This window comes from Drosophila obscura, unplaced genomic scaffold (assembly GCF_018151105.1).
Source record: "Drosophila obscura isolate BZ-5 IFL unplaced genomic scaffold, ASM1815110v1 contig_37, whole genome shotgun sequence".
Lineage (NCBI taxonomy): Eukaryota > Metazoa > Arthropoda > Insecta > Diptera > Drosophilidae > Drosophila > Drosophila obscura.
Window position 1 is genome coordinate 575,062 of NW_024542825.1, and position 17,389 is coordinate 592,450.

Here is a 17,389-nt window from a genome sequence, read left to right on the forward strand (position 1 = left end):
GTCTCTGTCTCTCTGTCTCTTCGTCTCTTTGTCTGCTCATCTTATTCCAATTTATTTATGGGATCTGCCGAAAAACTTTGCTCATTCCGAATTCATTTTGAAGAAGTTCTCAGGCTGCTCCTCCTCACACTCTGTGGTTGACATTTTTTTGTTCACACATAATTCTTAAGCCATTCCATCGAACGATCGACCGATATATCAACTGATTAAGCAGCCAATTTCCATTCCAACTTTTCCACCAAAGTCAATAAATATTTATTTAAATCTTTGGCCAAGCAGAAACTTCATTTGATTCTAGCGTGCAACGGGGTACGGGGGGGAATGTTCAAATTAACTTTGAGCCAGTGAAGAGAAAATAGAAAATAGTTTTTCCCTGATATTGCTCTTAGAAAATGCACGAGAAAAAAAAAAGGTAGAAAAATATACCAACGGAAATGGGAATACAAAAAAAAGACTTTTGGCTCTGTGTTTTTCATGTTTTTTAAGCGCGCGAAAGCAATTAAAAAACTTGCACAATATTTTCTCATAAAACAAAAGTTGAGTCCGTGGAAAAACTAGCAGCAGCTTAGCCAGCAGCCCAACTGTAACTGTAACTGCGTGTGTGTGAAAACCAAATAGATGTGGAAACCTACCCAACACAGTGGGGATAATCCCCACTACAACTTGGCTTTGACCAAGCAGCAAGCGTTGGCCAAGCCAGTAGGAAAAAGTGCTCTAAAGTGTGGAAAAACAGGAAAGGGCAAACTAGGGGTGGGGGACAAAACAAATAGGGAGCTGCATTAGGGATCTCTTCCTTCCCACCTATCTGTGCGCTTTGCCCTTTTTTCGACTCATTTCATATTGATTAAGCTGAGTAAATCCATCATTGTCAATGCGGTTTGGTCTGGTCCGTCCGTCCACTATATCCTTCTCATTAGGCTTTAGAGGGGTCGACGGAGGTGGTGGGGGCTAAAGGGTCATTAAAAGCTTGCCCCCAGCTGGGGTTCCTCACATTTTAACATGTGTGCACAGAAGAAAAAAAAAATGCAGATGGACTCGAAACTATACACTTTGATGGGATATTATCATAGGAATTGGTCGATATTGCTGATAGATTGTCATTTAATTTTTAGAAAAAAAAATATTGGAAAATATGAGATTAAATACAGTGTAATACAAAAATAGAAAAAAGAAAGAAGCAAAGAAATATTTCTGTATCGTGAGATTATTAGAATCGGCAGAGATTATAAAATTTGGCCGGAGAATATCTTGAAAAAAAAAAAAACAGCAAAAGTTATACTACTAAAACTTAGCGGTAACCCATGACAGTTAATGTCAAAGTTTCGCCCATAAATAGGAGACTCTAAGCCTTTTCTTTACTGCACTGCAAAGCTCTTGTCAAAACCATAATAATCCCCTTTTGAAAGGGTATACAAAAAAAAAAAGAAAACCATTAGATGGTAGATACCAGATACAACGACAGAAGGAGACAGACTGACTGAAGGGAAGAGCACAAGCAGCAGGGAGAGGGTTAAATGAGCGCAGTGCAAAGAGAAGGCTGGGGAGGCAGCAAGCAGGTGAGAACTTGTGAAACAGAGAAGTGGCATGCCCCTGAGAGACAGCTCTGTGCAGACTGGCCAAAGGAGGGACGACGACTCCCTTCCGCTGCCTCCCTTCCTTGCATAAACTTGACTTAATTAGCTGCACAACTAACTTGGCTATTTAAACAGGTGCAAAAGAGGTGGTCGTAGAGGGGAGGGGGGTTAAAGAAAAACATCAGAATAAGATAGCAAATGGGCAGAAGATGGTGGGAGAGTAAAGTGAGGGTAAGGGAGATGGAGTGTAAATGGGAGACCAACCAAGGGACAATCGCAAGCAGCAGCAGCAGCAGCAGAGGAGAGAAGGAAAAAAGAAAAAGCCAGCGTCGAGTATTTTCATTTCCTTGCCATTTGCCTGCCATTTGCTTTTGGGCTTTGCTTTTCGCTTTCAAGTGCCGCAAATTGCAACTAAAATGCAACAACAAAACAGCAACAAAATGCACATGGATTTAAGCTACGTTTAATGAAGGACAGGCAGAGAAGGAATCGGGGAGTGGGGTGGGGAGGGAAAGAATGTAAATAAAATGCCAATAAAATTTTGGAAACAAATATTTGGACTCGCTTGTTAGATAGATTAAATCATGAATTAATTTGAATATTTCTTGAGTTTAGGAAATTAAATTTAATAAAAAAAAGTATTAAAATTGTGGTTTAAATGGGCATTTTAACACCGAGAATGAAATAATTCTATGGAAAGTATTGTCTTTTAAGGTACACGAAAAAATGCAGCAGCTGTCCTGAAACCCCCCACACACACACACAAGTGTAAAGGTTCCTCTACTAAATAGTGTACAAATCTCTCTCTCCTCTTTAAAATGGTCATCCCACAAAATACACATAAAATACAACACATTCAACAAAACATTTGTCAAGTCTGCGACCATCAGCGATATAAATGGAACTATTAAGCAAGAAACCCTCCTCTCCTCACTCCACTCCGCCTGTGTGCTAGGTATGCGTAGGCCGGGCTATCGCTAAAACCTAAATCACAACCGAACAACCGAAAAATTGGGTTCAATAAAGAGCAGCTTTATGGCGTGACATCTTTTCACAGGCCGAAAACACTCATGGGCGGGCCTTGGGCGAGCCCTGGGCTTACCTTTGGCCCTTATTTTGATGGTGGGGGCTGGGGGCCTATTAATATTATCTATAGTGCTACAAATAAATTAAAACACACACACACAAAATACGTGGGAATACTCCCATTAGAACTCTTGCAGTCACGAAGTCAAAGCAAAAGCTAATCTCAAAACCAAATCGCATTTCCCCCATCCAAAAAAAAAAACAAAAACTATTCCGCGTTGCTTGTGCGACACTCAATAAAACAAGAGATAGACAGACTGGACAGGAAAGAGAAGATGGCACTCGCAGAGGGAGAGAGAGAGAGAGAAGGCTGCACTCTGAACTACATATAGAGATGGATATATACCAGTAAACAGTAGTGGGGAGGCATCCCCAAAAGTAGAGCAAATGCATGACAACATTTTCAGTTGTTCTTCGGTTTGGTTTGGTTTTTATACCCGTACTCAAAAAAGAGTTAAGGGGTATATTAGATTTGTGGTAAAAGTGGATGTGTGCAACGCAGAGAAGGAAACGTTTCCGACCCCATAAGTATATATATTCTTGATCAGCATCAATAGCCGAGTCGATATAGCTATGTCTGTCTGACCGTCTGTCTGTCTGTCCGTCTCGATGAGCGCCTAGATCTCAGAGACTATAAGAGCTAGGGCAACCAAATTTGGTTTCCAGACTCATGTGATATCACACTGCTACAAGTGTATTTCAAAATTTCGCCCCGCCCCCTTCCGCCCACACAAAGGACGAAAATCTGTGGCAGGCACATTTTTAAAGATACGATAAAACTAAAAACGCATTATCGTAGAGAATGTCCATATCTACCAGACTGCCAAATTTGAATCAGATCGGATCATAATTATAGCCAGAATGAAGAAATTCATTTTCAGTTGCTTCCCCTCCCCCTCCCGTTCCAGACAACGCAACTCATTTTCCTTCTCGCTCGCACACTCTGCCGCGTTCAGTGCGCGAGCAACCCCTAGCGGAGGAGATGTAGAATCCAAATGGAACATGTACAATCTACATGTTAAATGTAGAATATACATTGTATATGTAGATGTAGATATCATATGTAGCAAAAAAATGTAAAATGTAAAAATTTTTTTTTTAATTCTAAAATTCTTAAAAATTCTACTGACTGAGTACGGGTATAAGTAGAGTCGCGTCTTTAGAAGCGACTCACACGTTCCTTCTCGTTTTGTTTGTTTTTGGGCATTTTTTTTGGCAGCTTTTCCATTGAAAAAAAAAAAAAAATGACTACCGACGACAATAAATTTTCCAACTGGTTTTTGGTTGTCTTTTTTCTAGCTTTTTTTCCTGCTTTTTTCCTCTCTTTTTTAACTTATTTGTTTTCCTGTTTTTGTTTTTTTTTTCTCGTTTTTTGGTTGTGCGTCAAGTGACCCACATTATTATTTGGGTTTCATGCTGCTGGCCAGGGATTTTGACAAGGGTTAAAAGTACAATTGTTAGAAACAAAAACAACGAAAGACAAAACCGCAGAAACAGCAGCAACAACAACAGCAGTAAGAGCCAACAAATAACATGACAAAAATTGTCACAGAAACAGCAACAGAAATCAGTGGAAAACAAAACAACATTTTCAATGTGGCACAGCTAAGAAGGAATCCTACTCCACCAGAGGTTACTTTTAAGAGGAGTTCGAGTTCGCTGTCTTCTCTGTGGTGCAAAAGTTTCTAGTGCCACCACATTTATTTTATTCTCTGTAGGTGGCACGGAGCTCCTTTAGTTGTGCAAGCTGCAAGTTCCAACCGGAGTGCGTATCGATGATTGTTTGGGGACTTTGGTCAAGTTTTTGGAGTGGATTGAAGCGTGGATTTGTGGTGCTTGGGGGAGAGAAGTTTTGTCTGCGTACAAAGATGCAGGAGAAGAGAGGGTGATCTTTATTTACTGGATGGAATATCTTTGCTATAAATTTTTAGAAAATATCTAAATACCTAAACATTAAATGCATTTAATAAGCAGCGAAGCGGGCGAGTCTGCTAGTTATATATATATTATCAATTGGAGTACCCTAATATTTAAAATCTCTTGAAAATATTTCTCAGCTTAAAAGAAATCTAATTCAAAATTGAATTCTAAATTTAATTCCAATTTCTAATCGCTCTTCAATGGCCAGCAAAACTTGTTAAAAGTGTTGCGCAAAAGTCTCTCTAAACTTTTGGCTTAAACAAGAGTAAAACTCTGCAGATTGAAACTGCATCGAAAAACTCTCTAATAATTTTTAACTACAGGAAAAATTCTCCACTGCTGGAAATAGCAACAGTAGGAAATATCTCCGAGTCATAGTTGTGTGCTGCAAAAACACTTTTGCTTTCATAAGAGCAGCAGAGTTTTACCTTCGTAAGAGTTTTCGCCTAACACCTCACCTAACTTGTCTCCCTCCTTTTCTCAGCCTCTCTGCCTGTCCTGCCCTCTCTCAGACTCTGTCTCGCTCCTTCCCTCACAGACTCTGCCTGTTCTTCCCTCTCAGACTCTGCCTGTTCTTCCCTCACAGACTCTGCCTCGCTCGTTCCCTCTCAGACTCTGCCTCTCTCTGCTCACTATTCAAAGGTTTTCCCTACAGTTATGTTTTTCCAGCTATTAATTACTTGAGGCTTTTCCCTCTCCCTCCTACCCTTGTGTGGATCGATGCTGGGGAAAAGTTTTCGCCCGCCTTGACTGGCATATTGCGTATACGACGCACTGGTTGCTGTTGCTGTTGCTGCCAAGAGCTTTTCCATCATTTCTTTTTTCGCACAGTTTTTCTTGCACTTTTCATCTTGTTTTTTCACGTCTCCTTTGCTTGCTGCCTGCCTTGTGTTCTCTCGCATAGTTTTCCCTGCACATTTTTATGATGATTTTTAGTATTATTGCATTGCAATTTTAAATGGCAAACATTTTGTTGCTGTTGCTGTCAGCGAAACTGTTGAAGTTTTCCCCCTCGCCCTCGCCCACTCCCTGTTGCATGCTGCTGCATCCCTTGACTTTTATTATATGTATGTATATTTTAATGCTAAATGCAAGAAATTACTTTCATTTTCTACTCGGAATTGGTTTTACAAGCAGCACAGAAAGGAGCAGCAGCAGCAGCAAAAAAAAAAAATAAAACGAAGCGCGCAAAACTTTTTGTTGAGTGAAAAATGCAACAGCAATGGGCGGTAGGGGGAGGGAGGGTAGGTGGGTCCCTTCCCTAAGGCACCCACTGCCTGCTGCTGCTCCTACTGCCATCTGAGGCAAGGACTGGGGGCAGCTCTGACTCTGACTCTGTTTTCTGGTTTCTCTTTACTGATCCTCTCTCGCTCTCTCGTGGAAATATATATGCAATGCAAAAGTTTTTAATTTAGCTCCAACTTAGCGCCGAGACTCCACCAAAGCAAAGCAACTGGAAGGGAAAATGCCAAAAAAAAAAAAAAAAAAAAAAACGCGACGCGAGTCCAGATAGAGAACCCCAGAGCCAGGGATTGAAAGCGGGGGGTTCGAAAAATATGCTTTAAAAAATAATCAACTTGTGCCTCAGAGATTGCCAAAGCGAGCGAAAGGAGTTGGGAGAGGGGAGAAGAGTGCAGATGGGAACAGATGAAAAGAGATGGAGAACTTAGTGGAGGAGCAGGAGAAGGAGCAGGAGCAGGGGAATATAAAGAGAACTGAGAGGAAGGGCAGTTAAAGGAAGAACATGAGGGGAGGGGGCTGGTAGAGGGAGCAGTGTCTGGGCCAAAAGAAATGTGCCCCATTTATGTTTTGTTTTCTTTTTTCTTTGCTTTCCATTTCAGTTTCTCTGTTTGTTTCCCAACATTTTTTCGTAGAGTCTTTGGAAGAGATTGCTGCTGGAATTTGATTTGGGATCGAGATGGAAGATTGAAAAAGGGTTCTGGAAATGCAATGGGAAAGGGAAAGGAAGGGAAGGGCTTTTTGGTTGGATAGATAATGAAGAATGAAAGGAAATTGTAGAATGCTGCCGCTGATGATGCTGCCCGGCTGTACAAATGTTCCATAAGCAATAGGAAACATTCGGCTCAAACGAAACGAAAAACAATTCCTTGTACTATTCGAATATTTCTACTATATCTTTGATTCCTTCCTTCCTTAAATTTTCGGTCATTTTCCTGGGATTTCAAACCCAATTTTTTGTGCTTTTTTATTTTCCATTCATAATTTTTTTCTTTGATTTTTCATCTTTATATTTTGATTTTTCCCCTTTCAATTTTCACCCCGCCGTAACTGAATTTTTTGTCTGTTATGCAATTTGCCAATCGAAAGGCGGTCAAATGAACTGTTTGTGGTTCACCCCCCCCACATGCCACAGCCAGCCACTCCACCCTCCTCCTGTGGTAGCTGCCCCTGCACCAGCGTTCGCTCTCTTTCCTCCCTCTCGCTCTGTCAATCTCCTTTTGGGGCACAGCAGCAGCAGCAGCTGCTCCACCCATTCTTTTGTCAGTCGCTGCACTTCACTCCCCCTGCCCCTGCCACGCCCACTCCGCGTCGCAGCATGTTCTGTCCCAGCAGCGATTGTGTTTTGGCCAGGTCCGAGCGGAGGTGAATGGAGGTCCAAAAACCAAGTTGCATGAGTAACAAGCGTGTAATGCGCCGAAAGAGGGATTAAAGTGGGGGGCAGTGGCAGCAGCAGCAGCAGCAGCAGCAGCACGGTGGAGGGGCAGGGAGTGTGGCTGGCTGTGGCACCCAGTGGAAGTCCAGTGGCAGCGCAAAACTCAACTTGCGAAAAAATTTATATAAAAATATAAAAAGTAAAATGCGGGCCTCCAAAAGGGGTTGCCAAGAGGGAGGGAGGAAAGAGGTATGTGGGCGTGTCGGTATGTTGGATGAAAATTAAATTTTTGCACTACACAAAAAAACACGTCAAGAGAGGCTACAGCTGCCGCTCACAAAATAAGGAGAGGGATGGAGAGATGGTGATGGAGAAAGAGGGAGAGAAAAAAGCGGGAACAACTTTACACTAAGCTCTCAGAGGGAGGGAGAACCGCAGCAAACAAATGAATAAAATGCCCCAACAACCCAAAACGAGGCAATGGACACTGTCCTACAAGTCAGAGGGATTTACAGAGGGGTGGGTGGGGGCGTTCCTGTAGTTGGGGATTTTAGTGGATGCCACTGGTGGCAGCTCAGCATTGTTCCTTGCATCCTGTGCCAAAGGATGAGCGAAGCTTAACTCAGCTGACATATTTCCAGTGTCATTTCTAGGGCTAAAGGCAACGGGAGGGGGGACTGAAGCTAAGAGTAGAAGGGGTTTCCCCGTAAGAACAGCTGCTAAGAACGCTCTCTCTAGCTCTCCCTCTCGCTATGGCTATGGCTTGAGTCCTGCTAAGTCCTTGTCTACAGCCAAATCAACATAGACGAAAAAACAGCTAAGCTAAGTAGAGTGGGAGAGGGAAAGAGGAGTGTGCTTTACTCTTTTTTTTTTACCGTTTCTCAGCTCTTATACTTCTCCATAAAGCCCCTACTCTGCTGCACCGACAGCCCCGAATGTCGTTCAATTTGTTTTTATTTTATTTATTTTTTTATTTAAGATAAATTTTCATGAATTATGTTTTTTGCCAGGCAGCTCGTTTCACAGCTCCACATCTACCCATCTTTATTTTTTGCTGCTCAAAGGATGATTCTTTCCAGCGCTATTCATTCCTTGGCTGCCATCCTTCTTCACTCTCTATCCCACTGTGTCTTAGCGCGCGCCAGCTTTGCTCTCTTTTTGCCTTCTTTGGCGCTGCTGCTGCTGCTGCCGCTGCTGCCGCTGCTGTTGTGTGAATATTTTTATGGCATACTTTGCGGCATTTCTTTGCTTGTGGCTTGGGTGCAAGTCCTCAACTGCTCACTCCCCTACCTCTCCCCCACCCACCACTTTGATGATGGCAGCAGCACAAAATTTGAATACAAAGATTGCTGTTGTTGTTGTTGCGTCTCCTCTCAAGCTTTTCCTTAACTTGTTTCCACATGAAATATGATAATTCATTACACGAAGCAGCAGCAGCAGCTACCCCCAACGAAAGAAAATAAAGAAAGGAAGCTCCCATCGAAGGTGGAGAGGGGACGGGCGGGTAAAAAAAAATATAAAGAAACGACACTCACTCAATTGTATCTTATGCAAATTGCCAGTGATTTTTCCTTTGCTTTTTCTCATGCGTTTCCTTTCCTGTTTCCTGTGTTTGTGTGTGTGTGTGTGTGCTAAGAAGGAGATGCCTTCTTTAGAATGGCGATGATGTTTCCTCCTTGAACCCGAAATTTCTTTTGTGCACGAAAGGGAAAACACAGGAAAAACCTTCTCCTTCTTCTTCTTCTACTGAAAGCGAAAACCAACCTACTGCTGCAGCAAAGGAGAAGGGACAACAGAGAGAGACGCATCACATATGACCAAAAAAAAAGGCGCCACGTTTTCGGTGCTGTTGATTTTTCCTTAAAGAAAATGTCCTGCCAAAATATTCATGAAAAATAATGCAGATATTTTTTTAATTGAATCAAAAATCTTGTGGCATAAATTTTCAGAGAGAGAGGAAAAAAGCAAACAAAATATGCCAAACATTTTTTTTTAATTTATGAGTATTTTTATGCGGGAAATTAGGGGGAACAAATAAAGGAACATTAAAAGTAAAAATATGAAAAATTATAAATTAAATTAAAAGTAAAAATATGGAAAATTATAAGGAAAAAAAATATAAAATTATATGAAGAAATAAAATAAATGTATATAAATATAATAGATATTTTGCAGCTAAAAATATATTTTGCAGAGGAATAAATATACGTTTTTTTTTTTTGGTTAAAAATCCACGAATCCAGAGGAACCCATTAAAATCAGAAAAGATCAATAAACCAAACCCTTCAAAAAAAAGTCAAGATGCAAGCAGCAAAAGTTGCAACAAGGAGAAAGAGAGAGAGAGTGAGAGAGAGAAACCGTAATGGCAAGAAGAGCCTGGAAAACCCCTAATGAGAATTTGTTTGTTACTCGTAAATAAAATTGCAAATTGCTTTCTCAAGTGCATCCAACAGAGCACAGGGAAATCAATCAAATGTTTCCTTACAAAAATGGAAATTGGAAAAGCAGGAGAGCAGCGAGTGGCAGAGAGCCAGAAAAAGAATGAAAGAGGGAGTGGATGTGGGTGTGGGAGTGGTGGAGAAAATGGAATTATTTTAATTAGCTTTTGGGAAAAGTAAAGTGTCCCCCTACCACCCACAACGAGGGGGCCACGTGCCGGTAGTCTGAGTGGCGGATTCTGGAGAGGAGTCGTCAGGACACTTGAAACGGTAATGAGAAAATGCTTTAGTTACGCGTGACACAGAGAGCGAGCGTAAGAGGAAAGCTGCTCCCCAGAGGAACTCCCAATACTTCCATCCAAGGTGTGCAAACGCCGACAGACAGCGAAATCCTACACTGAAACTCCAATAGCAATTCTATTGCCTGCAATCGTTGCAACCAACTTCTGTAGCCGCCTCTCCTTTAGCCAGCAATGGCATGTACATGCTCCTAAAGGCAAGGTATGTTCAATAGAAGGTGTGGCAGGCTTGTGAGTGAGGCATCTATAAGGTAGACAATTTATTGGAGGCTGCCAAAACACTAAAGCGCGTAAGGGAACATGCCACTACAGTTCACTAAATGACGAAAAATCTGTTTAAATTTCACATAATTGAAAGGATACAGGCTCTAGAAAACTCCGAAAATAGTTTAAACTTTTTTAAACACTGAAGAAAATTTGTGCACATTTAATACGAATGCCATGAATTAGCGCCTCCCTTTGCTAAGAGCATTTCTGGTATTGTTACCATTTTTAGCTTCCATTTCCTGCCTTCATTGAACTGTCGTTATTGCGGCCCCTTACCTTCACACGCATATACCCTGCTGTTAGCCAACGAATCGCCGCCATCCTCTCGGAGCTCTCTCATGGAGTGTCAACAGCTTTGGCCTTTGGTCAAGCGATGGGCTCCCTGGTTTTTTTTTTGCTTTCTTGTTTTCTCTGCTGACTTTTTATCGTTTTGCTGCCTTTCATTGCTGCGAGCCTTCTAGACCCATTCCGTCCTTTGCCATTTTCTTCCTTTTAGCACAGTTCCCTCTTCCCTTGCCACTCCACCCTTTCCTGCGTTTCCTTCCTTGCACTTGGGTCAACAAAAGTTTCCTTTTTTTTTTTTTGTTCGCCTCCTCTGGAGGTTTATTTGTTTGGCCAGCAAACTTTGCTGTTGCTTTGCTACCTTTGCTGCTGCTGCTGCTGCATCCTCGTATCTATCGCCTAGCTGTGGCTCTGGCACTGTATCCGATCCGAGAGATACTTTTTGCTGGAATCGATGAAGCGTAAATGTTCAAATATTGCCACAGATATATCTCTTTTTCCTTGCCTTGCGTTGCCTTTTCCCTCGTGCTGGCAGAAGGAAAACAAAACGTGCTTTGGTCATTACTGCAACCGCAATGGGGGCAGATACGAAAAGTATCTTGCAGATTGCCTTGGGGATATTTTCCTACTTGAAAATGTGGCAGCAAGCAGGGAGGGGTGGGGGGTGGGAGGTAGGGGGCTAGAGTGCGTCTGCCAAGTGATAAAATGGTCACCAAAGCCAGCGGCAACTTTTATGGCATGTCATCTGCCAACCTCAATTTTCACCGGAAAGGAAAGGAAAACCCCCCGCTCGCTCGAAGCCAGTGGGAAAACCTACCTTCCCTTCCCTTCCCCTCCTCCCTGCTCTGCTCTGCTCTGTTTTTAGCTGTCACCCAATTTTCCAGTTCATTTTCGAATGCATTTTTAATAAAGTTTTTTTTTCTTGCGAAAAAGTTTTGCCGCGGAATATGATAAGTGCCACTGTGCCACAGTGGGCAGGGGGGCAATGCTTGCCGTATGGGAAATTGAATTTTCGTAGTGTTGATAAAGTGATACACTGGAGAAGGGGAGGAGTGTGAGCGGGGGTCAGGAAGTGCCTTTTCGTTGAAAAAGTCAACAAGGAAAAAGGGAAAATTCTTCTAGCACTCTCTTTGCGGAGACTCCTTCGCTGCTGTTGCTGCTGCTGCTGCTGCTGAATTTTTTGGTGAGTGCAAAACTTTTTGGAAGCCACTTGGCCTGCTTTTGATTTTTCGGCGCAAAGATGGAATGCATGTGCAACTCTTCATTTGTTGTTGCTGTTGTGGCAAGAACAAACCCCAAACCAGTCGTTGCTGCGGCTGCTCAAGAGCCAAAAAGAGAACTACTCAAAGAGCGCGGCAAATAAAGCAAAGAGAGAGGGCAGGGCAGGGCAGGGTAGGGCAGAAGTGAGCAAAAGTTGCCAGCTTATTTATTAATATTTCAACACCAGTTGTGTGGGGGGTGAGTGCAAACACTTTTCCTTTTGGCCACTTTTGCCCACCAATCAACAAGTGTTTGTTTTGCTTTTTTGGCTGGGAAATTGCATTTTCATTTGAGTTTTTCTTAGGCGAAAATGTATGCCAAAAAAGGGAAGCATAGAAGCAAGAGGCAGAGGCTGGCTGGCTGGGGCTCTGAGCCTGAGTGGTGGCAGGGAGAGGGTGGAGGATGGAAGGTCGAACTCTTCTTTTAGTTGTAAACAAGAACAGAAGCACCGATCCACACACCCCCGCAGCCCCGCAGCCCCGCAGCCAGAGAGCAAAGAAAACATTTCGCTCTCGCTGCAAGAGGCAAGAGCCAAGAGCCAACTTTCCAAACTTGCAACTTATCTGTTGTTTGTGTTTTTTTTTTCCACTGTAATCTTTTTTTTCTGTTTTTGTTTTTGTTTTTTTCGGGCTGGTATCAAAAGTTGCTTAAGCCATGTTTTAACCACATATCAGAGCAGGGGTTAGCAGCGGACGGGGGGTGTGGCTGTGGCATGAGTGTGTGTTGCACCAAAAACTGGTTTTTCCACTACCACTTTTTTTTTTTGCTGCTGTTGTTGTTGCTGTTGTTGCTGCTGTTTTTTGCGTTGGCCAAAAGCAATTTCTGCCGCTGCATAAAAACGCATAAATGGCGCTGGCAAAAGTTTTCAGCACAGAGAGAGTCACAGAGTCTCAGCGCCTTATTCTCGGGAGAACTTTGAGAGAACTCTTAAGTCGTCTTTGACTCTGGAATTCTCTGACTTCTTTTTTTTTTGTATTTTGTGCCACAAAAGACTGAAAGAAGCTTCTGGATGCACCTCACCCATTCTGTTGCTGCTTCTTTTTTTGGTTTGGATCACGCATTGCACATTTTCTTGTGTGTGTTTCTCCTCCTCCTGCTCTCCTCCTCCCTGTCTTTTTCTGCATTGTCATGCAGAAGTTGTAATGAAATAACGGTACAAGCAGAAGTTGGGGGGGACCCACACCACTTTTTGTCATTTATTTCTCAGGTAAGCAGCAGCAGCAGCAGATGGAGTGGAGTCATGCCATGCCATTGGAGCAGGGCTGGGGGACAAGCAGCAGCTGCAATAGCCAGCCAGCACCCCAGATACATGCTGCTACAGATGCAGATGCAGATGGAGTTTTCTCTTCCTTAACGCATTGAGACCACTGCCTTAACCCTTCACTGGAGCAGGGTTTTTTTTTTTTTTTGCAATGTTTCCTGGTGTGTTTTATTTTTGTTGTATGATTTATGTGTGTAATTTTCTTTAGGTAGAAAATGTAATAAACATAAAATCTATGGAAAACTGAGATTTAGAATAGTCTTTCCTAGGTAAAAACTTAGCATGCAGTTGTATTTTATGGGTATTTAATGTATATTGAGCGCATATCTGTGGAATATTCTTTTATAGAGTTTTTCAACAGAAGTATCCATTAGAAGATACCTAAAAGTAGCTAAAATAGGGGGGAGGATCCTTGCTCATAACAAACTTATATTTAACACAGCTAGGACTTGTATATAGGCCAGAGATCTTTGATGTAGAAATTACTTAAAGTTAATTGAGGAAAAACCTTAACCTTAAAAGTGTGTTTGGAACATTATTGACAGCACTGTTAACCTAATTAACATTTCTAGTCGTGAGAAATACACTTAACATTCGCCTAGCAGCGTCTAAATTTCAGAAAATTCCCCTAACAGTAGATTAACATTGAGCAACTCACCAATTTCTTGGTCAAAGCTAAAGCGCTGTTAAATAACCATGTTAAATAACATGTAGCTGTTGCTTTAACATTCTGGAATATTTTTAACAGCTGCTTGCTTGGCTTTGCACTTAAGTACGGGGAGCTTAAGCCTTAAGCCCATGGAAATGGAAGGCACACCACCCCACCCCCCAGCCGATTGACATGAATGGGTTAAATGTGCCACTTAAATGTTGTCACGTTTCAACCTCTTCCTCTGCCCTGCCACCCCACTCTCTCCCTCTTCCTTCTGCCCGCTCCTTTTTTAACCTTTTCTGATTTCTGGTGCTGCTGCTACTGGGGGATCGTCTTCATTTTTTTTTTTTTGTTGGCCAGAAGCTTACAACTTGGCCATCAATATTTCTTCTACCCACCCCACCTACTGGCTGCCTCATCTGACTTTTGCAGACACACACACACACACACACACACAAAAAAACCAGTTTGCCGCACCTTACACATACCCTACCTTCTAGCAGAGAGTGCCCCCCTCCCTGCCAATCCTGCCAGCCATCCTGCTACCGCTGGTTGCCTCTTTACTGCTTCGCCTTCCTTCGTTCGCCTTTAAATTGCAATCTTCTTCCGTTTCGTTGACTTTTGCTGCCTCAGACGCTCAGAGTCTTGTTTGGATTGCTGCAGCGCCGGGAAGGTGCGGGGCCATGGGGCTAGGATAAACGGGAGCGCCATTTAAAACAGATAACATTCATTGTAACAGCAGCAGCACCAAAAGCTGCAACAGCAGCAACAGCAGCACCTATTTTTCTTACCTTTCGGGATACTCTTTATCCTCTGAAAGTTAAAGGTATTTTTGAACCCTCTGGAGAGATATATTTATGAGTTCTATGAAAACAAAACAAAAACTCCTTAACTTTGAGGATGTATATCTTAACTAATTCTTCGCAAATTTATTATTTTTATATAAATTATATTTATATTTATTATTTTTATATTTATTTTTTTTTTAATATTTATTATATTTATAATTATTATTCTTATATATATTATTTTTATATTTATTATTTTTATATTTATTATGTTTATATTTATTATTTTTATAATTATTATTTTTATATTTATTATTTTTATATTTATTATTTTTATATTTATTATTTTTATATTTATTTTTTTTTATATTTATTATTTTTATATATTTTAATACTACCAAAAATCATAAAGGGACTTTATTTTCGAAAAAAAAAACATCTTACAGAGTATTCAAAAGCTTTTTTCCCTCAAGCAATCCGTTCCTTTTGTTTCAGTTCTTTGGCTGCAATCGCAGCGATTCCATTTGGATTTCGTTTTTCATTCGGTTCTTATTCTCGAGCTACTATCTGTGTGACTCATAAGAAAATTATGTTGCATTTTATGGGGCAGGGGAGAGAGAGTGAGAGACTGCAGTTTTTATCGACCCTTTGCTTTTGGCCAAAAGGAAAGGATTGCTGCTGCAGCCCAAGCAAAAGTTGGCAAAGGGACCAAGGCTAAGGATTTCCTAGGACCCAGAGCAGCATTTGGCTTATACATAAAGACATTAAAGGGAAAGACACAGAGAGGGAGACAGAGAGAGTGAGAGTAAGCACGGAGAAGGGCTTAGGGTAGGGGGCGTGTGCGAGAAGGCGTTGAGATTGCGACTTTGGTGCAGTGCCAGGGACAACAACAACAGCACTGGTTTCTGGGTCCTTAGTCCTTAGTGCTGAGTCCAGGCTCTCTGATTTGCCATTGTTCTTGCTGCAGGAGTCCTAGGACTTGGGAATCAGGGCTCCTGATGCGCTCCGATGCGATGCAATGCTCCTGCTGTCTGCAGGCAAAATAATAAGACATAATTCCTAAGCTGCTCCTGCTGTTCGGTCGGTCGTTCCTTCATCCTTTGGCAACCTTCTCTCTCTCCCACTGCTCTCTCACTGCTCTGTATTTTGTCCACATTATGCATAACTTTGCATCTTTCTGTCGCTGGTCACCTTGGCCACCTGCGGGATACTCTGTCTTTTGTAGAGAATTCTCAGTAAGGGTAGGGAAAATAAAACGTCATGCAGTGCGGCAAATTAATAGCAAAAATACAAATTATTTGCACTTTGTTTTAGGTAGTATTTCTTCAAACTAAATCATGTTGTGCCTTTAATTTGGTTTTAATTTAGGGAATTATTATTTTTTTTTTATATTAATTAAATTGAAACTGACACGAGTTTTTCCTTAGTTAAAACAATGGAATTCGGTGCATAGAAAAATATAATTTCTGGTTTTAGCTATTAGGAAAGCAAAGACTTTTCCTGCTTGAATATTTCTTTAACTATCGATCTAGCATAATCGTTTGATCAGTAATACTTAGTGGAAGATTTTAATGGATATTTTCTTTAATGAATGTTGTTATGAAGTAAATTTTTTAATCTTTTTTTTGTTCGTTAAATATATTCCAAATATTTAGAAACGATAAATGTAGAGACATATCGATAATACTGCCTCAATTCGGAGACTCCTTATCATGCAAAGTGTGCATGTGAAATATCCCTGTAATTATCAAGAAAATGTTCTCTGCGAAACTTTGTTTCCAATTAAAATCAAAAATCTATACCCAACTTACACTGTAATCACATGAGCTGAGCTGAGCCCCGGACCATAAGCAGCAATACAGTGAGTGAGTGAGTGGAAGAGAGATGCAGAGAGACAGTAATTGCAGCAGAAAGAGTGAGACATAGATGGTTGGGGGGGAGGAGTAGGAAGGACATTCAGTTGTAGGCACATAGGATGGTGGGAGGGTGGGCGGTTATTTCTTACATTTTATGGCCCAAAATTCAATGCTGGTAATTAACTCAGCAAAATCCAATTATGGCAAACTTTTCTCCAAAGTCTCCCACAACCCCCCCACCCCCCTGCCAGCTCTTTCTCTCTTTCCCTCTCTCTCTCTCTTTGCCTTTGTCTATGGTTTCCTCTCTCGCTCTCTCTCTCTCTGTCACGCTCATTTGCAGCAACCAAAGTGTTGCCTGCTGGCTCCCATGACATGTGAAGGAGTCAAGGTGTATGTCTGTCCCACTGTCCCTCTGTCCCACTGTCTGTGTGGCAAAGTGTGAAGTTTTCTCTCTGTGTAGAGACGGGGCATGTGTGTGAGTGCATTTATAAGTGATATGCAGAGCATGCAATTAACAAGAGCAAATTCACTCGGCCAAAAGACAGCAGGGAGTCTTCTGCAGCTACTGACTGCCACATTCTCTTGGGTCTTGCCACTTGCCACTGCTCCTATCGTGTGGTGGGTGCTCGCAGGGTTCTCATGTTTCCCCCCACAAAACCAAATTCCCACCCGCAGCCCCTCCCTCTTTGGCCCCCTGGCTGGCTGGCTGACACTGGCTTCCCTTTGTCTTGTCATTGTTTCCATTTTAATATAATTCTCACGTCATAATTGCGTATGGACTCCGCTCCCATGCTTCCCCCCATCCCATGTGCTGCAAGGTGTTGCCGAAGACTTTTACCACCACCACCCCCCGTCTAAAACTATGGCCAGAATGCAAAGCGAATGAATCTCGTCTGTCCCAGAGTCCATGTCCGTGTGTGTGTGCTGAGAATTTCTTGGCCAAAAGACAACAATGCCATAGACCAACACACACCAAAAGATAAGCAGAAGAAGCAGAAGCAGCAGAGACAGCGCATTGGAGATAAAGACTCAGAGAGAGAGAGAGAGATGGCAACAGGAACACCAACAGATAAAGACAGCAACAGACGACAG

The 17,389-nt window shown here is 42.0% G+C and overlaps 1 protein-coding gene across 2 annotated transcripts in view; it reads left to right on the top strand.

Annotated features, from left to right (window-relative positions):
* LOC111080101 (Down syndrome cell adhesion molecule-like protein Dscam2) overlaps nucleotides 1–17,389 on the top strand; it is a 121,534-nt gene that overhangs the window by 40,429 nt on the left and 63,716 nt on the right. The gene's annotated exons all lie outside the window — the stretch shown is intronic.